Raw genomic sequence first — 18,130 nt, forward strand, 5'->3', positions numbered from 1 at the left:
AAAAAAAAAAAAGGCAACAAGCTACAAGCCAAACAAGCAACAAGCTGCAAACCAAAAACTAGCCAACAAGCAACTCACAAGCCAATTAAGCCAAAAACAAGCCCGGTTTCTGCGTTTTTTCCACAGGTTTGGCATGTCTGGGTCTAGTAGTATCTTACTTTGCTAACAGCCCCAGGATTAAGATCCTATTCGGCATGGTCAGAGTGGCAAAATTAGGAATCATGGGATTTTTTGTATATTGGAAAATCAAGAGTGGTGGCTTTGATGCAGGGAACAATGCTGTAGTAAGAGGGATAGCTCAGAGGTTTGAGCACTGGCCTGCTAAATCCAGGCTTGTGAGCTCAATTCCTGAGGGGGCCACCTAGGGATCTGGGACAAAATCAGTACTTGGTCCTGCTAGTGAAGGTAGGGGGCTGGACTTGATGACCTTTCAAGGTCCCTTCCAGTTCTAGGAGATAGGATAGCTCCATTAATTTTTTTTTTTATATTATGTTCCAAAGACATGATGTAGTCTGAATCCTGTGGTCTATATGGTGGGAAGCACTGAAAAGGTTTCTGCAGCAAGGACTCAGTAGGATTAGAGCTGGGAAAAGATTTTCAGATGAAATGTTTTTTGCCAAAAATGCCCATTCAGGTCAACGGAAACATATCATGAATTTGTGTCAAATTTACCAAATAATTTTGGTTGAGGAAAAAAAAATCAGAAAAAAATCAAAATGTTGTTTTGACATTTAAAAACATGAAGTTTTGATTTTTAAATTTGAAAGTAATTTTTTGTTTTAAACTTTACTTCAATTTTATTTTTAAAAAGGTTAAAAAAACCCTCAAAAACTGAATATTTTGTTTCAGGTCAGACAAAACATTTAGTTTGACCTGAAATAAACAAATTTCAACTTCTTTGGTATCAGCCTTAACATTGGTGGCAGGCCTGTCAGGCTGAAGTTCAGTGACCTAGTTGCCTTGAAATCTGACCAAGTGATTTCAGAAAAGAAAATCTCTTTCTATCTCTCCTTTCTTCTTCCTGTTCCCTTCCTTAGTTTTAAAAGGTTTGCTCCTGCTTCTATTAAGTCTGTTTCAAAATTCTACTTAGCTAAACAGTAATATGGCTGTAAGAACTGGAGATCTATTAAAATGTTAGGTAGAAATCTAGATGTCTTTGAAAATATGTGTCCACGAAAGATTCTGAGCGTTGGATGGAGAGATGTTATCACCGAGAAATTACCAACCAGAAGCAATTCTCCACTGGAATTAGAAGAAAGCACTGGACATATTTGCACCATGTACTTGGAGGCCAGCACACAGACTCCCCCATGAAGCTGTCAAGTAGAAACAAACTGGTTTGAGAACATGAGGATGCCCTCGAGAAACCTTAACAAGAACCCTTATCTGGGAGGACAGAACTGTCAATCTCAACACCAGAGAGCAAATGAAGCAGCAGGCTAATGACAGAAAGAGATGGTAGATACTAGTTTCTGCCCTGTGTCCTAACACTGGCATGAGAAGAATATTATGATAATAATAATTAATAAAATAAGGTACTTAATAATCTTGGCTGGTTATATGAGAGATGGTTATTTCTTTGCTCACACATTCAGCACTGGCATCTAGCTAAGTTCCCTGTAAGCTGCATGGCCATGCAGCAGACTATCAAGGGCTGCGCAGATGGGGAGAGGCGCCCCTCCCCCATCCCATCCCATCCCAGCCCCTTGCCCAGCCCAGGCCCGCCGGAGCTGCCGGGGAAAGGAGCCCCACCCCCGGCCCAGTCCAGGCCCACCAGAACTTCTATGGCTAGGGAGAGGAGCTGCTCACCTGGCCCCGAGCTGCTGCAGCGAGAGAGGGCTGGGGGGAGTCCTCGCTCCCCGCCGCAACCCCGGGGCAGCTTGCACCCTAAACCCCTCATCCTTGGCTCCATCCCAGAGCCCGCACTCCCCCGCACGCCAACCCTCTGCCCCAGTCCTGAGCCCCCTCCCACACTCCAAACCCCTTGACCCCACTCCCACCACACAACACCTCCATATTGGTGCACATAACAAAATTCAGTCCTCACATGGACGTAAAAAATTAGAGGGAACCCTGGTCCAGGTAAGTGGAATTTTGAAGTGACTTGCTCATAAGCAAATACTGAGTTAATAGTGGAACAATGGGTTCCAACTCCCAATTCCTTTGCACTAACCATTGGATAAGGTTCCCTTTCTTCCACGGGAATTTGTGGAGGGCTCATCATTTGATATTTTTAAAAGATAGTCTGGACAAAATATACTTTAAAGAATAATCTTTCCCAAGAGGATCTGATACTGTTAATATAGGTATTTTCCTTCTCAAAGTTTTATGAGTCTGATTCATTGGTAATATAATACTCAGTTTGGGGACTGTAAAGATAGTGTCAGTTACCCAGGGATTTGGTAATAACAGTGATTCCACTGGATCTGTCAGGTAGTTAACATAAAATGTAGAGATTTGTCTGAGCAGGGCCGGCTCTAGGGTTTTTTGCCACCCCAAGCGGCGAGGGGAAACAAACAAACAAAAAAGCCGCGATCAGCGGCAGCTCCGCCGCGCCGCTTTCTTCTTGGGCGGCAATTTGGCGGCAGGTCCTTCCCTCCGAGAGGGACTGAGGGACCCGCCGCTGAATTGCCGCCAAAGAGCCCGACGTGCCGCCCCTTCCCATTGGCTGCCCTAAGCACCTGCTTGCTGAGCCGGTACCTGGAGCCGTCCCTGGTCTGAGCTGTAAAATGTTAGCTTCAACCTTCTTCTCTCTCCCCACCCAAACCAAAGTTGGGAATGAAATCCTGACCCACTGAATTAAAATGGGAGTTTTGCCTTAGGGACAGGATTTTATCTTCAAACAATTTGGAGCTGAGATTTTTGTTTGGGCCATTATAGATATTGGGCCAAGTGTGAAATCTGGTTCCAAACAGGCACGTTTAGATCTAAGGTCTTCAGTCAGGGTCATCTCTAATGTGAAGTTCAGAAACTGGAATATCGAGTGACATCTTGGGGAAGATTCTCAACAACTGACTTTACTGGAATGACATTGATTTACAATAGAGGAAGATCTGATCTGTTGTATCCATGTATACGGTACAATTCTGACAATAATTTTAACATGATTGTATCTCATTTTACATATCATGTGGCTTTCAGCTGCGATCTTTTGCCAGAAAGCCACTAGCTGCTTATTTGCTATTTTAATCAAACATCTTGTCTTGTTTAAGGATAAGTATGAAAGTGCTATATGACACATTTAATTGATGTCATGCAATTATATTTTTGTGGCTGCTTTGAAATAACAGCTGTCTGCCCCCTCTGGGTCCCTCTAGAAAATTCCAGTGAGCAATATGATCATCTCTGAGTCTTTCTTGGACGTGGTTTAAATATTGATCCAGTTTTGTTTCTAAGTTAATGTATACTAACGATGTCCCCAGTGCCATACCTTTAAATTAACACCTGGAGCTAACAGCCTGGAAGGAACCTCAGTTGCTTTCAATTATTGCCTTGATTGCCCTGACAAATATGTTGCTAACATATTTAACGTGTTCTTTTTAATTCATGTTGAACCTGTATGTTCTTTAACTATGAAAGTATCATCCAGAGTTGGGTGATTGTATGTAAAGCATTTTCCAGGTGCTTTCTATTGTGTTCAACTCATATAAAGCATCGAGTGAAGAGTTTCAAAAGTGACTAATTTTAGGTGGCCAACTTGAGATACCTTAAAAGGGCCTGATTTTCAGAAAGCAGGTGCTCAGCACAGAACCCATTAAAGGGTGTCAGGTTGGGCATCCAAAATCACTGGTCACTTTTGAAACTCTTGGCCTATGTTACTAGTTTGAGATTTTTTTAAATTTAAGCAAAATGAATCTACAGGCACAATTCAACTTAGAATTTCACATTAATAATAATAATACAAATTCTTGGTAGTGATACAGGCCTAGATTGTGTCACCCTTTCTCACACAGTGGTTCCTCACACCATGAATAGTCCCAGTGCCTTCAAAGGTAACAAAAACATGTAAACATTCACAAAACTAACATTGCTAGGCCCTGATATTTAATATTTCAGTACAAATGTACCTGTCCACAACCCTGATCAATCCATTTGTTCACCTAAAGCTAGCATCCTCTTAAGGGAGAGAGAAAGGATGGTCCTGGGATTGACACTGGCCTGGGATTCAGGAGATCTGAATTGGGTTTCCAGCTCTGTCACAGGCTATCTATATGACCTGGGGCAACTCACCTATCTCTTTCCCCATCTGTAAAAAGGGGATAACAACACTTCCTTTCTCCCATTCAATTCAATGTGTAATCTCTTTGGTGCAGAGACTGTTTTACTATGTCTATGTACGGTGCTTAGCACAAAGGGGCCCTGATCTCATGGTCACTAGGTAATTATTTGTTAATATTATCCTATGTGTCTTCATAAAGATACATAATTTGCAACATAACGTTAATCATGTTTAACATGTTAGGGAATTGATAAGGGGATGAGTGGCTAACAGAGTAGGGAACCTTGAATCAAGAGTCTCTATTCTGTTCCCCATTTGGCCAAGGATTTGCTATATGAGCTTAATCACTTAACCGTTCTCTGCCTCAGTTTCCCCAAATGGATACAGTAGTTCTTCCTAGATGGAAGACAAGTTTTCTTGTGAACAAGAGTGCTGGAGTAGTAGGGCATGTCTAAAGAACATGGTTCAGGAAAACAGCAAAGAGGATGGAGAAACACCTTGTTTAGAACAGCATGTAAGCCTGCGTTACATTTCAGTGCACCTTGTCACTGATGAGGTGCTCTCAGTCTTGGAAACGGGGGTGTGACATTGTGCAGTCTATATGGTTTTATAAAAACATGATAATAAGTGAATATAATGTAACTGGGATAGTTTTAGTAAAATATGGTAAAAAGTGAATATAACGTAACTGGGATACGCTTTATGCAAAAGGTATCTTGTAAGGTATCATTACAAAGCTTATAATCTACTGAGTGTGATCATCCAATTTGTATAAATGTACCACACTTGTATCTAAAACTATAAATATAAAATGTAACTCTGAAGGCCTATTGTAATTATGTAAAGTGTGGGCCATTAATGATGGTTTGGAATCTTGATGACTCCCATTATCTGCAGATGGCTGTGTTTACCTGTGAGTCTTCCTGTATATGTGTGTGCTGGCAAGTGAGTAATGAAGTCTTGCAGTGACATGTGATCATGTCACCTGAATCCATCTTTAACCTGGTGCTTTTCCAGTGTGGGGAGGGAGGGTGGAAACCCAGAAGGACAAAGGGTTCCCGCCTTATGCAAAAGATATATAAAGGGGTGGAAGAGAACAAGGGGGGAGAGGAGCCATCATGAAGAATCCCCTAGCTATCACCTGAGCTGCAACAAGAGCTGTACCAGGGGAAAGAATTGTGCCCAGGCCTGGAAGGTGTCCAGTCTGAGAAAAACTTACTGAAGCATCTCTGAGGGTGAGATGATCTGTATTCAGTTTGATTAGGCATAGATTTGTGCATTTTATTTTGCTTGGTGACTTACTTTGTTCTGTCTATTACTACTTGGAACCACTTAAATCCTACTGTCTGTATTTAATAAAATCACTTTTTATTTAGTAATTTACTCAGAGTATGTATTAATACCTGGGGGAGCAAACAACTGTGCACATCTCTCTATCAGTGTTATAGAGGGTGAACAATTTATGAGTTTGCCCTGCATAAGCTTTATGCAGGGTAAAACGGATTTATCTGGGTTTAGACCCCATTGGGAGTTGGGCAGCTGAGTGCTAAAGACAAACACACTTCTGTGAGCTGTTTTCAGGTAAACTTGCAGCTTTGGGGCAAGTGATTCAGACCCTGGGTCCGTGTTGGAGCAGATGAGAGAGTCTGGCTCAGCAACACAGGGTGCTGGAGTCCTAAGCTGGCAGGGAAAACAGGAGCAGAGGTAGTCTTTCGCACATCAGGTGGCAGCTCCCAAGGGGGTTTCTGTGATCTAACCTGTCACAGGGGGCTAGTGAGAAAATCCACCCCTTAATCACTCCATAGAGATAAATTATCTTAGATGCTGCTACAAAGGTCTGCTGCTAAACTGGGAAGAAAATATAGACTAACAAAACTGAAGTGAGAAATTAGAAAACCCAGACAGTCCTCCATGGTTGATACTGAGGGCATCTGCAGACACTACACCTGCTAAACCAAACCCAAACTTACTACCCACAAATAACCATCCTGGGAAGAAGTTAGTATAATTCTTACTAGAGCTGATCAAATAGTTACATTCATTGGTTTGTGTCTGCATGAATAAAAGTACTGACTGCTGTGAGGATAGGGTTACTGTTTGCTCTGATTCAAGAATCATATTATTCATTATTCACAAATATTTGGATGAATGCTTGTTGAGTAGTATTTTACTCTGTGAAACTCATTGTCTTCAACAGGTCCACATGCAGATTAAGGTCCTACTCAACAGGACTAAAGGTGGCATAATGTAAGCACTACTGTCTTGCACCAAAGTGCATAATACTAACAAGCTTCATATCATCTCTGTGAGGTAGGTATGCTATTTGAACAAGCCAGACTTCTCTTTACCAGTAATATTTGGTATGAATTTGGCCCCTCTTTTTGGTTAACAAATTCTTTGCAAACCCTGATTTCCACAAATTCATTAATCAGTTTTTGACTTTCCACCTAATAGTTTTAACCAGTAATTTTCATTGTCTGGATTGATTGTTTTGACTATTTCATATTCATTATTCAGGTTTATGATTGGTCAGTTATGTCACATTATACTGATTCTTCTCCCTGATTGGAAGACTGGAACTTCTCAAACAGGAGAATAAATGAGGAATGAATTTCTAGTCCATACTTTTGGATACTTGTGCAAACACTTTGTGAATATTTCATGATTGCTCAGTGGTCATCCAAATATTTGTGAGGTGGGAAGAAGGGAGCTAGGGCAAGGGATAAGAAGAAGAATAGGGAGCTTATAGTGAGACTTGTCAGACTTTGTTTTGATCCTACTGACATTTTAAAAATAATGGTATTGAATTTCTCAATACCTGAAAAGAGACCCTTGATCTTATGGTATGAGGGATACACAATTAGAAATCTTACCCACTCAGCTTGTGACAGTGTCTATCAAGCCTTCTCTACCTCCTGCTGAAGTCATTGGTGTTCTGATGCTTTCCTCCCAAGGCAAATCCACTCAGACTGGGTGACCAACAAGATGGTTCTCCAGAGGCCTAGATGGACCAGGAGGAAATATTGACCAATCGAGGACCAGCATGCCAGTTAAGAAGGCTTGCCTGCTTTTGCTCAGGGGCAGAGCTGGGTGAGACTGGGACAGAGGAGATAGATGCTCCTCAGGGTTAACCCAGAACCCAAGCCCAGGCCTAGGCCTTGCCAGAAGAACTGCAACTAAGCGCCTGCATTTGAAGGGTTTTTCTCCCCTTTGTTTAAAGGTGCAGACAGCTGAATCCTGAGTTTACTTGATTGTTTGACACCACGCTTACAGCACAGGCTACCCTGCCCCAAGCAGGCAGCCAAACCTTGCAGACTCAGGTGGGGAATGCCTGCAGTACCACCCTTGGCCCTGAAAGGGGTACTGCAGAGCAGCACCGCCTCTCACACTAATATTTACCCTTTCACATAGAATAAGATCACAGGCTGTGGCTTCAGCTGAGAGAGCTGTACTCATGTAATTTAAAAATGTATATAATTGTATTTTGAGAGTTGATGTAACTGATATTTTCTATGAATTGTATTCCGTGATGTTTCCTAGAATCCCAGTGATGATGAGAAGACTGGAAACAAAATTACTTCATAAAAATTAAATTATGTATACTTATCTCTTTGTTACATTAGGGTAATTATATGAAAATTATATTAGGCAATTGTGATTTTAAATTGCTGCCAGTTTTAGATTCTTCCGAAGAATGTGTTTCATATGTTGTCTATTAATCTGAGTGCTTGTGTTTGACCTCTGTCACTAGATGATTAGTGTGAACCAATGCAAACTGACACAATGTTCAGATGAGTTTCATTGCTTGAACAATGCTGTTTCTATTTACAGTATATAGTAGTTGAGTATATAGTAGGAACATATTGTAACATGTTGAAATGAGTTGAACCTCTTGCTTGATGAGAACAGGGTCCTGGATGTTGGTGTATTTCATGGTTCAAAAACATGATATGCAAAATACTTTTAATGCCAACTTTTAAAAAGAAGAATGGAGCCATGTAAGGATGGGGTTTCTATGAAATAAGTACGTTGTTGTCATGTATTTCTGCTGCAATAGGACTTAAGGATCTCAAAAGGAAGTTGGACCCTGTTGTGTTAGGTATTGTACAGACAAATAACTTAAGGCACTCTGTCCCAGAGAGCTCACAATCTAGGATTTACCTTTCTAAATGGGGGCTCAGCCCTGCAAGGTCCTGAGCACTCTGATCCCAATCCAGCAAATAACTTAAGTATCTACTTAACTTTTAATATGTAAGGAGGCTGTTGACCTCAGTCACTGCACTGGGGCTGCACACGTGCTTAACTATTTTGCTGGATTGAGCTCAGAGTGTCTGAGACATTGCAGGATAGAGCCCCGGGTGAATAAATGGAGAAGCAGAAGTCTATGGGGAAATGGGGGAAGGACAGGAAAATCGCAAGGATGGGATCATTTGTATAGGGTGCAGTGGTGTTGGTAGTCATGGTTGCCAGCCAAATCATTTCCAGATAATACGGGTTGTAGTCATTACAGCAAAGATAGGCTGTAAGAAGAGAATTCAAAGGGGATAAGGGCTTGTCTATACAGTGTGGCAACACACACCAGATGGGTGTGATCTTTGGCCCATGTGGCCCTGCTGGAGCACACTTAAAGTTCCCTTGTGCACGTTAATGTAGTACTGCTTGAAACAGGACTACTCTGTTGTGCACTAGTGAACTTCTAGTTCATGCCTACAGGCTCCACATGGGTCACTTATTGCATGACATATTGATGCAGGTTCAAATTCACACCCCTCCGGTGAACATCGCCACACCGTACACAAAAGCTGGGAGGTGGTGGCTTTGTCAAGGGAGTTCTTCACAAACGTAAGGGGCAGCACAGGAGAAAGCATGAATGTGCCTATAGGGGGAAAACGTTGCTTACATCAGTGTCACCACCCTTTCTAATTCAGAGATCCAAAGTGTGGGTTTATGAGACCTAAAAGGGGGAATTAATTTAGCCCAAAATATATTTTATTTAACTTGCCTGTTTAAACAGCAAACCATTCTTTATGTGACTATTGTATCAATATCCAGCTTTACATAATTCAACTTTCCTTTCTCTTTTGTGTATTTTTATATGTGAAATGCTTTATTTTATTTTTAATTTGTTTGCTTTTGCGAAATATAGAATCATATTGACTGAAAAAATTAATGGATGCTCTAAGCAAAAACTCACGTAAGTTACACTGACTTCTGTTGTTGCTCATGGAAAGTTACAGCTATTTAATTAACTATAGGTATTTACTGTAATTGCCTAAATACAAGAGAAACATACTGAGAATTACACCATCTGAAAAGAATAAGTAACTGGGTGACCTATTTGTTGAGAAATTCATAACTACACTTAGGAAAATGTTTATTTGTCCTGATTTTACTGAAATCACATGGGATGTTTGCTACTGAAGTCAATGAGAACAAGATCAGATGTCCTTTTTGCCTTTCACCGAGGTCCCAAGACACGTGTAATTTTTTCATAAATGTAGGTTCTGAGGTCAACCAGAAAACAGGAATTTTTGAACTCTAGAGTAGAGCTGGATGCAATTGTTTGATCAACTAATACATTTGCCAAAAAATATATTTTCAGGCCAACCAAAATTATTTGCAAGTTCGGGTAGATTTGGCTAATAGTTTCAGCCCAACTACAAAAGTGAGAGGAAAAAAATCTTAAAATAGAAACAGTTGCTTTTAACGTTTTGAGAGTGAAATGTTTTGACATTTTGGTTTCCAAATTATGATGTTTTGTTTAGAAATTTAGGTAGCTTTGCTTTTAAAATGTATTTAAAAAGGATAAAAACACCAAAAAAGTTACTAAAGAAAAATTTGAAAAAAAGTCATTTGGGGTTGAGCAAAATATTTTGTTCGACCTGAAATTTTTTTTGTTTGTTTTCTTGTTTTGTTCATAAAAGGCAAAAACAAAAAAATCAGTTTTAGTTTGAAACAAACCAAATCTTTTTTTTTTTTTTCCAGATTTTTTTTCTGTTTGGCTACTATGATGCTGTACGATTGAATATGACCATTTATTGATATTACCGGAGTTGGTGTTTCATGACCTGTGTTTCTATACTGCTGATGCTGGCTGCAGAGAGAACGCTGATGTTAGTGCATTGATCTTCCCAGGTGATCCTGAGAATCTTCCTGAGACAGTGCTGCTGGAACCACTCCAGCCGCTTGAGATGTTGAGATGTCCTTGACTGTTATAGTCAGAGCCTGAGATAACACTGACGTCCATATAACACAAGCCGTGAGAGGTACAGATCACTGTTGGACAGACCATTGATTAGTAAGATCAATTGTGCGCACTCCACCACACTGCAAACACCCAAAGACTAAACAGTACAACATCAAAGTACTTCAAGACCAAGCCAGCTGTGAGACTTTCCAGGAACAACTGTCTGATAAACTCTCTAAATTGCCTGACAACATCATTGATATTCAAGAGCACTGCTATTACCACAGTTATACAATTACAACACATCTCGTAGAAAGTATGTCATGTAAGGAGTCAATGGAAAAGATATGATTTTGCTAAGTATGATTATCTTGTTTGTATTCATGTATTATCATTGTATCTAAAGTTATGACTATTGGCCATGAACTTGTATTGTATTCCTGGGTAAAACTCACCAGATAAGATTTACATCAAGGCTAGACAGCTATATGTTGATGGCCCATTAAGGCCACTTCACTCTAACAATGGGCCATAGAAGAAACTCATCTCACCCAGTAAGCCTTCCTGTGGATGCCTCAGCAAAAATATGGGCAATGGCTGCCCCTGTGAGTCATCAAAGCATGGAAGGACATATGATACGCTCATGTGACCCTGGACTCGATCTTGGGCTAGTAACTTTCCACAAACAAAGACTGTGAGGTTTGTTTGGGACAGTAAAATTCCATGCACCTGGCAGAGGATATAAAAGGACTCCTGAGATATCTCCATTTTGTTTTCATTTCCTGCTTCATTTCTCTTGACTGGATTTCTAAGAGAGCTCTAAACAAGGACTGATGACCTCCAACCTGTTTGGGTAATTTCCAGAGAGACTTTTGCAAGCTAGCAGTTTATTCTATCACAGCTATGTTCCTGATCTATGAACACTGAAGTATCACGTGTATGTATATGGTCTATTAACCATTTATAACTCTTCTTTTCTCTTATTATTAAACCTTTAGTTTTTAGTTACTAAAGGATTGGCATCAGCATGATTATCGGGTAAGATCTAAGTTATATATTGACCTGGGTAAGTAGTTGATCTCTTGGGATTGGAAGGATCCTATATCTGATTAAATTGGTTTTCAGTAACCATTCATCATTAATCCCAATGTCTGGGTGGTGAGTCAAGGGCTGGGATGCCTAAGGAAATTGTGTTTTTGGCTTCTTGTTTAGCCAGTGTGGTGACACAGAAGTTCACCTTTGATACTGGCTTGGTATAATCTAATGATAGACTAGCCACCAGTTTGGGGTGAGTCTGCCTTATTTCTCAGGAGTCTGTACTGAATTTGGTATCCTCAGCTCTGATCCACTGAGGCACAGTGACAGCCACTAAACCTAAAAATCAATTATTCCCTCAGCTCTACTGTAGAGTGAGTAGATATGTGCAACAAGTCACAAAAAATAAGGAAGTGTTGATCACTGATATTGTACCAATCCCCCCAACCCCTTCTCTGTGCTGGACATAGGTGCTGATAGATGTCCTAAGGAGGCAAGCCTTCACCTATTTCTCTTCAGGTTGTGGATAGACTCCCTTCGCTTGTCTGGATCTGGAAGCTTCTGACACAAAAACTGATTTGCACATAGAGGAGATCTGCGGCCATTCATATAAAATAATACGAGGCAAGGTACAGCCCAAGGAGCCAAACAGGGATTGGGGACAGAGGGAATTCAACAGCAACAGTGAAACAGTAAAAAAACCAACAACAACAAAAAACCCCACCACAATAGGACAATCCCTTCCCCCACCTCCAAAACCTTCAAACCTTCCTCGATATTTCTAATCCCTCCAGTGGTACATGTAAAGATGAGAAGTGGTTGCCTGGTGAGCTACCAACCCGCTGAGTGGCTGCTCAGTCTGGCCCTCCAGCCCGGCAGGGCGTGTCACTTGGCCGGCTCTCCAGTCTGGCAGGGCACATTGCTCCTTAGCTACTCAGCTTTCACCTGCCCTTGGAACACATATGAGCCTTAGTCCAAAGTGCTCACCACCCGTCCCAGTCTAGCAGTGTCCATCATAGCCCTGTTCCCTGGACTCACTCACACCTGCATCCAGAACAACACAGTCCTTGCTTCCTTTTACTGAGGCCCCACACACACCTCCTGCCAAGATGGTGCCTGCACCATTCCTGTCCTGGAATCCTCTGGTTTTTTGGCACTCTAGGCCATTCTTCCTCCAGGACTAGGCTGCTTGAACCTAAGCACCCTCTTCTGGCTTGTTACACATGGTTTCACCAATAACAATAATCATAATTGATCTATCTGCAGTGTGGCTTTTTCCTTATGTATTTCTACCCTCTTTGATTGGTGGGTATGACAACACCGCAGCTGGGAGTATGCCCCCCAGCCTGGGAAGACAGACATGATCTAAAAATAACATTGTGGATGTTGCAACATGGTCAGCAGCAGAGGCTACGTTTACACTACTACTTACATTATGTCACTCAGAGTTGTGAATAAGCCACCCCCCTGAGCGATATAAGTTACTCTGACCAAAGCGCCAGTGTGGACAGTGCTATGTCAGTGGGGAACTTTTTCCTGCCAACATAGATACTTCTGCTTGTTGGGGATAGATTAATTAAGTCGATAGGAGAGCTCTTTCCTGTCGGCTTAGACCAGCTACACTAGAGAGCTTACAGCGGTGCAGATACATTGGTGCAGCTGCACTGCTGTAAGCTCTATAGTGTAGCCATAGCCTGAGGCTAGCCACCTGTGTACAGATCCAGGTGGGCTTGTATTTGGGCAGCTAGCCCACGCCACTTCCCCTGCCTCAACATCCACACTGGTACTTTTAGTGCACTAGCTTGAATAGAGCTAGTACCTGTCTGGCAACCAGGCTGGGAGGCTTGTTGCCAGCCGCAGTGTGGACATAACCTGTGTGGCCTAAATGGTGAACTTTCAAACTTACATTGTTGTACCAGAAGTCAAGAAAAAACATCAGGGACACCCTGACTCAGATATCTGCATTCTAATGATTTATAGTAATCCTGTCTAATTAGACTCTGATTCACCCGAAGAAAAATACTGGCAGTCTAATGACGCAGGTCTGCTGTTGGATTAAATAATGTGACTACAGAGATAAAATAATAAATAGAAAAGTGAGAGTAAGTGAAGAGTGGGGAATTTAACGCATAAATGGACAATGGAGAAGAGAGGTTTTCAGATCACAGACAAGGTTTTAAAACATAGATATCTAAAGCTAGGCTACTAAATCCATTTTTATTTTTAAGCCCTCTAAATAAGTGGCCTTATGAGAACTACAGGCTGCTCATTACTTTTGAATCAGGCTGGTATCCAAATATTATGTCTTGAGTCACCAGGTGGCACTGTTACATACAGTCTTACAAGTTCTTTGTTTTGTGCTAGCAGTGAACAGTCTTTGAAGAAATGCTATATTGTTATTTGGTGGTATAATTTTTTCGGGGGTGGGGGTGAGCAGTTGGTGCAAGCAGCTGGAGAGTTTTCTGTTTTCCTTTCTCTGAGTCAATTCCTGGGGTAAAGTTATTTCCTGAGAACTGAGCATTGGTGTTTGAGCTGAGATTTCTGAAAGAGGGGATTGCCTGCATGCTGTTTGTGACCATCTCTGTTCAAAGACTGGAGTACATAGTGTAAATAAACAAGTCATACTAAGAAAATACACAGACTCCATTTTTTCTCTTTCAGTAGGAAACTGACTTGTGGGGCCCTGAAAGCTACTCCTGTGTGGCAGAGAGGCAACAATATGAATTTTGGGTGGGATTTTCAAAAGTGCCCATAGAAAGTCAATGGGACATGTGCTCCTAAATCACATAGGGGCTTTTGAAAATCCCACCCTTAATCTAACTTTAGGCACCCAGGTTTAAAGATCTTGTCTTAGCAGGGAAATAGCAGGGAGAGTTAATGAACCAAGGAGAGGTAAGGACTGCAGAGAAGAAGGTTTTTGCACTGAATGTTGCAAGATCATGTGAAGGTACAAGAACCGATGTTGATGCTAGATAAGGGGAGCAGAAGGAGTAAGAGGGAAGGTGTGCATGGCAGTCTGGAATGTCCTGGGATGTTTTAAAATACAAAAAGAGCCATTTTGAATTGGATTACGGAACGTACGGGGAGCTAATGGAAGTGGGAGGATAGAGGTGATGTGGTCAATCCTCTTTTGCAATGTAATAAATCAGGCTGCAGTTTAAATTGGATTAGATTAAGTAGGCATGGGAACTGAATGACCCTGAAGCAGGTAAAGATTGAGAAAGTGAACAGGGTAGCTTGTACTGTGCCCACTGCCTGTTCTGTACTTGTCCCCTACATACAGTATTTTAGTCAGCAGGGCTGTCAATTCAGCAACTTATGAGCACTGAAATTCACATAAAAACATAAATGAACAACTCCTTAGCAGCCTCTTACTGTAGCTTTCAGAGCCTCATCTCTTCACACCCACAGCTTTTTAAAAAGTGTCCATAGCAATGAATTAAAAACTGTTATGATATTGATTAGCTCTCAATTAATTTCCTCTGTCTCTAGCTCTAGTTTTTCATGCATTCTATAGTTAAAAATATTATTGTACCTAATACCTGTAATAAAAGTGTCAAGTTAATCACATTATCTTGTCATTTTGAAGTATAAGCTGGTGCTCTTGGTTTATTGTTTCTTCTTTAGGATAATTAAATTACAGTTTAACATAAAACCTCTCTAGTAATACTATGTGTGTTTTGAATATGTTGGAACTGGCACCCTGCCATATTAATTTTTAACAGCCCTTTGATTTCCTTCTTAGAATTGTCATGGTCATGTGTCGTTTTTAAGGGTGGATGAATCACTCCTCCAATATTCTGGGTTTATGCAAATGATCATAATCTTTTGGACCTAAATTCATAATAGTGACTAAACATCCCGCAGAGCGTCTAGACTGACAGAAGGAAATCAGCAGCCTGAGCAGGACAGAACAAAGGAGAATCTTAAATGACCCCTTTTCAGAACATCTGGCATTATATTGGCAGCCACTGATCAATTCTATAGCAGCTTTGATTCAAGTATCTCAAAGTGCTTCACAACCATTAATGAAATGAGCTGCCGCATTAATGTTTACCAAAGGGCCACAATGCTGCTAAATACCCATCTAATCTCGACAACATTTCAGGGAGTAAGACCACAGCTTCCTCTGAATGAATCCCAGATTGTATTGTACTATATCACTTTTACAATGTCAGATCTTCAGAACTGGGGGAGTATTTATTTGGGGAAGATAACTAATGTGTAAAACTATGGTGCTATGTAAATAATAAGTATGTGTGTCCTGCAAATCCCTGTGTATTTTAAGCACCATATTGGGTCACTACAGAAGACACAGCTGACAGGGAGAGGCTGAACTCTTCCACCACCAGTGATAAGTGAATGACAACCTATGATGGACTAATTAAAGACAGTCTGGAATGACTAGCATTCCCTATATTTATATTAATTCTATGCCACAGTGGAATTCAGAGAATAGAGACAACAGTGTTATTTTTAGCTGTAAATTTCACTTTAGTAACCTATTCCAGAATGTCATTGAACCATCGGTTTCATACATTATAAAAATGAGTATACAATCCAGATACGTTGATCAGTTCAGCTGGTATTACCACCTGTAGGTATTGTCTTACTGAAACTGTAAACTGTAAATAGGAGTTATGATACCCAAGCAGGCGCAGCCATTTATAATATGGCCATAGGCAGATGGAAACTTACATTATAACTTGTGGAAAGGGGTTGTAGTCAGAAAGAAACAATGGACGGTTATTTGAGGCTAGATAGTAGAACACAGAAGAAAGGCACAAAATTAAGCCGAAATAAAATCAAGCAAGAACAAAAACACAGACACAGGAGGAATATGCCATAAAGAACAAAGAGGCCAAAAAGAGTCCTAAGACAGCGAAATGAGATTTTATAGACAAAAATGGCAACAGATGTGCGGACTGCTGCAGCCCAAAATGACATAAAGGCAATGTACACGATCATTAGACAGTTGTTAGGAAGAAATACAAATAAAAACCAAATGGTTCAAGACAATGCTGGAAACCTAACAACAAAGATAACAGAACAATTAAATATAAGGAGGTAGTGCTTTAATCAGCTAAGGAATGACATGCCAATGGCCAATCCCCTGGATAAAGAGGAAGGAGAAGATCTGAAAATTGAACTAGAAGTAGAGAAGGCAGTCAATCAGTGAAAAAGTGGAAAGGCACCCGGCCTGGAAAATATCCCAACCACGGTTCTTAAAGAAAACAGCAGACATTTTGATAGGTCTCTTGCAAAAGATATGGGAAGAAAAAAAATACCAGACAAGTGGGGAAAGGGTCATATAATGAAGCTGCTAAAGAAAGGAGACCTCAGTCCATGCAAAAACTTGAGGGACATTCAATTGCTGTCTATCCCAAGTAAGTATTTATGTGCATTATTCTAAACAGAATAAGGAATAGAGTAGATCAATAGTTACAACAAGAACAGGTAGGGTACAGACAGGAGAAATCATGTGTAGCTCCAATAGTAATTCTGCATATCATCATAGAACTGTTGAACGGTGGTCATGACTTTATAAAATTCATGTAGATTTCCAAAAAGCCTTTGATACAGTGGATAAAACAGTTCTATGGAAGTTGGTATATTACTAGGGAATCCCTCTAAAAATTGTGACCATCATTCAGAGGTTACACAAAAATATGACATGCAGGGCCGGCTCCAGGGTTTTTGCCACCCCAAGCAGCAAAAAAAAAAAAGAAGCCGTGACTGCGATTGCGATTGGTGACAGCTCCACCACGCCGCTTTCTTCTTCAGCGTCAATTCGGCGGCAGGTCCTTCCCTCCGAGACGGACAGGGACCCTCTGCCGAATTTCCGCCGAAGAGCCCGACGTGCCGCCCCTTCCCCTTGGCCACCCCAAGCACCTGCTTGCTGAGCTGGTGCCTGGAGCCGGCCCTGATGACATGCCAGTAATACATAATGGTGAACTGACAGCCATTTTCGGTTATTACTGGCATCATAGATTCTAAGGCCAGAAGGGACCATTATAATCATCTAGTCTGACATCATGTATAACACAGGCCATAGAACATCCCCAAAATAATTCCTAGAGTGTATCTTTTAAAAAAACATGCCAAAATTGTTGGCAACTCCACCACAACTCTTGGTAGATTGCTCCAATGCTTAATTACACTCAGAGTTAAAAAATTATGTCTTAGTTCCAGTCTGAATTTGTCTTGCTTCAACTTCCAGCCATTGGATTGCGTTATACCTTTCTCTGCTGGATTGAAGAGCCCATTATTGAGTATTTGTTCCCCAGGTAGATACAAGCATGTCTTATGTAACCCATGATCTTTTACTGCTAGTGGACTGGGTAACGAGAAGGACCAAAGAACAACCAAGGGGCATGCAAAGGACTTAAACACAGAAGTTAGAAGACCTTGACTTTGCAGATGACATCAATTTGCTATCCCATACCCATAGAGACATTCAAACCAAAACAAATGATCTCAAGGCCTACATACAATTAGTAGGGTTGAAAATCAACACTGAGAAAACTAAAACCATGGGAAGTAATGCACAACAGGAAATACCAATAACTCGTTCAGGTCATAGAAGAGGCCAAATATTCCACATATCTTGGAAGCATTGTAAGTAACACAGGCGGAACAGACAAAGACATTAAAGCCAGAATAGTGAATACCACATGTACTTTTGTAAC

Source organism: Malaclemys terrapin, chromosome 1, assembly GCF_027887155.1.
Source record: "Malaclemys terrapin pileata isolate rMalTer1 chromosome 1, rMalTer1.hap1, whole genome shotgun sequence".
Taxonomy (NCBI): Eukaryota; Metazoa; Chordata; order Testudines; family Emydidae; genus Malaclemys; species Malaclemys terrapin.